This window comes from Curcuma longa, chromosome 21 (assembly GCF_044706935.1).
Source record: "Curcuma longa cultivar G26 ecotype Majalengka, Jawa Barat chromosome 21, ITB_CL_G26_1.1, whole genome shotgun sequence".
Lineage (NCBI taxonomy): Eukaryota > Viridiplantae > Streptophyta > Magnoliopsida > Zingiberales > Zingiberaceae > Curcuma > Curcuma longa.
The window spans coordinates 8,445,344-8,451,185 of record NC_133881.1 but is presented as its reverse complement, the minus strand read 5'-3'; the positions used below and the strand labels follow the sequence as shown (position 1 = coordinate 8,451,185).

At 40.3% G+C, this 5,842-nt stretch overlaps 1 non-coding gene across 1 annotated transcript; it reads right to left on the bottom strand.

Annotated features, from left to right (window-relative positions):
• Positions 1-5,414: 5,414 nt before the first annotated feature.
• On the bottom strand, positions 5,415-5,517 carry LOC141815712 (U6 spliceosomal RNA). The gene has a single exon (XR_012600585.1). It is a non-coding gene; the product is annotated as a U6 spliceosomal RNA (small nuclear RNA).
• Between the last annotated feature and the right edge of the window lie 325 nt (positions 5,518-5,842).

The window sequence follows — 5,842 nt, the reverse complement described above, 5'->3', positions numbered from 1 at the left end:
CTCACATCAAACACCCAAGCAAATTGCCTAATAGCATCTGCTGCGCCCAGGAACCAATTCATGCCGATTTCGCCGGGAGATTGTGTAGCAGCCAACACCTGAGAAAGGAATCAGACAAGGTTAATTAGATGCATGGCCAATTTCTTTTTAGCTAGTTAAATAACTACGTACCTCTGCGAATAGGGTTCTTCCATTTTTACCTCTTCTTCTTGCCGCTGCAAGGGGAGTGACAGACGGCCGGCAGGGCGGGCAGGCGAGGCTAGAGGAGAGCGAACGCGGCCGGGAGAGTGAACGCGACCGGGAGAGCGAACACGGACGGCCGGGAGAGCGAACGCAGGCGGCCGGCAAACCGCGGGCGGGAGGCAGACCGCGGGTGGGCGAGCGCGGCGTCGGGAGCGCGAAGAACAGAGGGTGCGACGGGCGGGAGAGTGAATGCGGGCAGGCGACCGGCAGACCTCGAACGGGCGGCACAGTGTGGGTGGGCGAGCGCGGCGTCGGGAGCGCGAAGAAGAAAGGGTGCGGCGCGACAAAAACATAAAGGAAGTGTGTGTTAAGTCGCGCGACGGAGGGGGAAAGAAATAAGTTTTTTTAATCTATTTTTAACAGCGTATCATCTTTTTCGCTATCAATATTAATTTTTTAACTCTCTTTTAACAACACATAATTTTTACACGCTGTAAAAAGTATTATTCGCAGCGCACTGTTATTTGTGCGCTGTTAATTTTAAAATATAACATATTATCCGCAACGCACATATTAAGTGCGCCGTAAAAACTATTATTAACAGCACACTATAATTGTGCGCCGTTAATGACGTGCTGCGGAAAGTCAAATTTCTTATAGTGTAATCAAATCAAATCTTATCCAGATTTGATTCTAATCATAAAATTTCCTATCCGAAATTTCATATAATTTTCTTAGGTGGATACGAGATTTTATCCAAAGGCTACAGTAGGGACCTAGAGGAGAAATTGGTTTTGGCCTCCTGATGGACTTGGGCTTCCTGTGTTCTCCCTGAACACCCAACTCAAGCCCATCAATAATAACTCATTCCACTAGAGAGTTATTATTGCACTACCGCACCAATCCCATATTATAGTATGAGCTCCTTCTTACTATAAGTACATTAATCTCCCTGTGTTTAAGATATCGTATGTCCGTTAATTAAATGAGTTACTGACAACTCGAATTTAATCAACTTCTAATTCCGAGAGTAGTACCACTCATCCTTTGTTATCATGCGGATCTAAGTCCACCTGCAGGGTTTACATGATAATCCTTTATGAGCTCCTCAAGGGGACATCATCAGCCTAGATTATAGGACACAGTTTCCTTCTATAATCAACAACACACCATGTACATAATACTACTTCCTAACTCATCGGGCCTTTTGATCTATCGCTCTAAATCTCACCCTTTGATGAATCAAAGAAGTATATACTAAATACATGTGCTTGTTATTATATTGGGATTAAGAGCATGTACATTCATAGCAACAGAGGTTTAGTTCGATTATATAGTCAGTATAAATCGAACAATCCTTAGATGGTCCTGCTCAATACACACTGAGTGTACTAGTGTAATTCTATAGTCAAGACAGACTAAGACCAAATTATACTACAACCAGTCCAATGGTTTGTCCAATCCATCTTGGTTGTGAACACTGTTTATAATCTATAAGGAACTGACAACATGGTCTTCTGTGTGTGACTCTGCACACCATGTTTATCTACAATATATATTAAAACAAGCAAATCAACGCTAACCCGATTTGTTTACTTGGTATCCACCTCCGCAGAGGTGACTAATCCAAGGATCCACACGCACGCACACACCCGATGCACTATGAATCTTCTCCTTCTCGAAAACCCTCGAAGGCGGAGAAACCTTTACAACTCTTTTGATCTCCTCAAAAATGATATGAAAGAATGTCCAGGAGGAGAGAAAGTAAGCAGAGAATAGAGAACAAACACGTTCTCAACAGAAGCGCAAAGAGACAGAAAATGGTGAAGATTCTTGATCAATTCTCGAGCAGGCTTCTTTTATAACTCTGCAACATCAGTCGACTGCTGGCAGGGCCAGTCGACTGATGCCTTCAATCGGCAACAAAATCTCGCATTAAAGTGCATTAAATGCTTGCCAATTTTCTGCAACGTTCAAATCACAGTCGACTGTTCCAAGACCAGTCGACTGGCAACAGTCGACTCACCATAACACCAGTCGACTGCCCAGTCGACTCCTGTCTTCCTCTGGCTCGACTGATTTCTCTGTGTGCGTCTGATTTATGAGCAGTCGACTGCTGGCAGGGCCAGTCGACTGGTGAAGCTGAAAAATCACATTTCAGCTTCTCTTGACCTAGACTTACCAAGACTACGCTTGGACTTTCCTGCAAACTTGCATCACACATGTTAGATCACAAGTATTGCCTAACTTCAAACATGATTTAGCCAAACATTGAAACTCAATGCACTTGGGGCAAAGATTGCACCAACAATTACTTTATCTTAACATATATGCATGAATTTTCTATGTGCATAAAACTTAAGCTTAATTTTCATTAGCATATATAATTCTAGAGTCTGAACTATTATTTTTCTTTTTAAAAAGAAATGTAAATAAATATACATGAATCAAGGTTTGAACTATAGACCTCTTATTAGAGTATTATAGAACTTACCACTAGTCCACAATTTTATTTGTTTTATCTTACCAATCGACTGATATATAAACCAGTTGACTGGTCAGTCGAGTGATCACTCGACTGAAACTCTCTGTTCGCTCGTTTCCGCGTGGCCCAGTCGACTGGTACTACACCAGTCGACTAGTGTACCTGAAATAACATTTTCGGAACTTCTACTCTAATATCCTCACCCTAAATACAATCTATAATACTCCTACACACATTATAGCACATTCCTAGATAGTTTAATGATAGAATTACTATACACATGACGTAAATCTACGATGCAACTACACACAAACTGTTAAACATTCCTTAATGTACTTAAGCATGCGAAAACCATATACGAAAGCAACTAAATAACATGAAAGGGTTTTAACACAATTAGGAAGTCAATTCCAAGACTCATCTGTTGTTCTGTTGCCACACACACAAACGTCCATCCTTGTCGCCTCCTTCTTTTGCTTAGCTTTTCTTTTCCTTTGTCTGCAGTAAGAGGAAATGCAACTACAAGCGGATAGCTTAGCAAGCACTTTCTAACTCACAAAAACATGAAGAAACACATGTAAATTTTAAAACTTTCATGCTCTTGAAACAAAGAATCACATGCTTACTGAAATTCATAATGGTCTGCACTTAACTCATGAAAACAATGAAACTTTCTTATGCTTATACCTCATGAATTTATAACTACTCGAACTTATTTATTCTTAAAAACTTTAAAATAGATAATCAACTTTCTCTTGAGGCCCAAGCGTAATATCAAAGCGCGCTCCCTAATAAAGACTGGGGTAGCGAGCCACCAGTCCTACGAGGGTAAAGACCTTGGTCTTACCAGGGTCAAGACCTCAGAATTGGTCACCTGGATTTATTTTATGACAATCTCGGAAGTCGGGTACTAGCCTCTTTAAAGTAAAATACTTGTTATCTTTTAGTACTCATATAATAAAATGCCTTGACATTTCTTTAAACACTTGGTGTGCTTTTGATCCTCAAATTCTTGAATTTAGGATCCTATCAAGACCTTGGTCTTTCTTTGATTATAAACTTCTCATAAACCTCTAAAAGGACTTAATAGAACACTTTATCATTCTACATGCATACAACTCTAGGGTTTATATATAATTTAGAGTTTTTGCATAGAGCGAACACAATTCTTTAAAGCATGTTACGAAAGTAAAGGAAAATCCCGGAATAACTCTTACTGTAGGTGAGTAGTACTTACATCCTTGTTCTTGCACTTACAAACGAAACCCTAAGGTTGAAGACTCCGAAAACTCTAGCGTGTTTAGAAAACCCTTGTCGGCGTGTCCGAACCCTACGGAATAGACTCCCCGGTTCCCTTCTCTTGGCCGACCACCACAAGGGAGAAGGAAGAAGGAGAAACCCTAGTTTCCTACTTTTTTCGCTGCCCAAGGAGAAAAGAATGAGAGAAACTCCGTTCCTCTCTACTTTTCCCTTTTTATACTAATGGGATTTAAGATATCTATTCGTGTCTATCTAATATATTTGTAATGGTTCCCTTTTTATGATAAGAAACCCCTATTGGTGCCATGGCTATCACAACTCTCATCTTTAACTCTACTACCTAAAGATCTAGGGATCAAACCTTAGCCATGACATATTTTTATTTTATTTTATTATTTTTATTATTCTTTTGGATAAATTTATGAGAAAATTTACGGGCGTTACAATGTCAAAAATATGCAGCAAGTAATAATAAATGCAATGCATGCAGTATGCACATGATGTAATGACATGGTCACCCCTAATACCAGTTAGCCACCATCACCGACAATCATGAGGTCGAGTGGGTAGGGCTATGACAACTGTGCACTCTGTCATCACTGCTCCTGCGTGACCGAGTGGGCAGGATGCTGGCGGAGTACACCTATCCTCCTACCCCAAGTACATGGGGGAGCAATGCTCTCATCTCCTGGTCTCATAATACGAAGGAGGGATCCATGTATGCTACCATGCTGCGGCATCACTACCCCTGAGCGACCGAGCGGAGCCCTGACAGAGCAACTGCACACACCCTCCTGATGTACCACTAAGCCGTGAGTGGCAGTGTGTGCAAATCATGTAACTAATGACAGACTCAGACTACAAAGGAGCCGATGATCGCTAGTATGCAATCATGCACGGATGGTGCATGACACTAATGTATACAAGGTATATCTAGTAGATAATTAATGCTCCCAGTAAGGAATAGTATATCACTACATATATATTATATGGCAAGTAAACAAGTAGCAGGGAAAAAGTCATACAACATGATATACACATGAAACAAGTAGTAATATACTAGGCAGATATAACAACATACAATTATTACTAGCTATAGCAATACTATACATATCAAAACGACATATCTAAAAAAAAGATAAGTCAAGATAGCCGCCTTTAGAAAGTGGTCCATAACCGAAAAGAACCTCCGTCTAGAAGTCCGATAGCAAATCAATGTCCTGTAATTAGAATAAATAACATTCCTAAATACAACGATATATAAATTTTCAATCAAATAAAACCTTAGCCGATTTTAAGATTTGTTTAACCCAATCCGAATTAACCTAACCCAGAGTTAAATTAATCCAACCATGATTCGATCAACACTTGAATCCAATTGGATCCAAATAACACCACTTATACAATTAACTAATTAGTTATATTAACCAATTAATACAACTACCCTCAACCATGTTTAACCAATCCACTATGCAGCCACCTTCCCTAAAATTTGGACCATCTCTCGATTTATGCGTGTCATCCTTGCACAAAGGCCATGCTAATCTTCTCTGTATTGTTCCAATTTTATCGGATACCAGCCACCAAGTGCAACACTCACTTGTGACTCTACCTCCATACAGATACCATCTAGGTGATCTCACATAGCTAAATCCACACAATTTCCTCCAAATCTTTTTCAGCTTAGATCTTCTCCACATAAAGAACTGAAGTTGGTCAGATCTGCAAGACCCAGTAGTTGTGACCATTCCTCTTATGGCACTCCTATTTCCTTGCAAGGAGACACAACATCCATCGCTTAGAGTTAAATCTGTTGGTGCAAGGTGTACTAAGATCTTGCCAAGAGTTTCGATGTTTGACAATACACCTAAGTCTGGTCAGTTTGACCAAGGGTTTACCCAAATAGGATCTGAT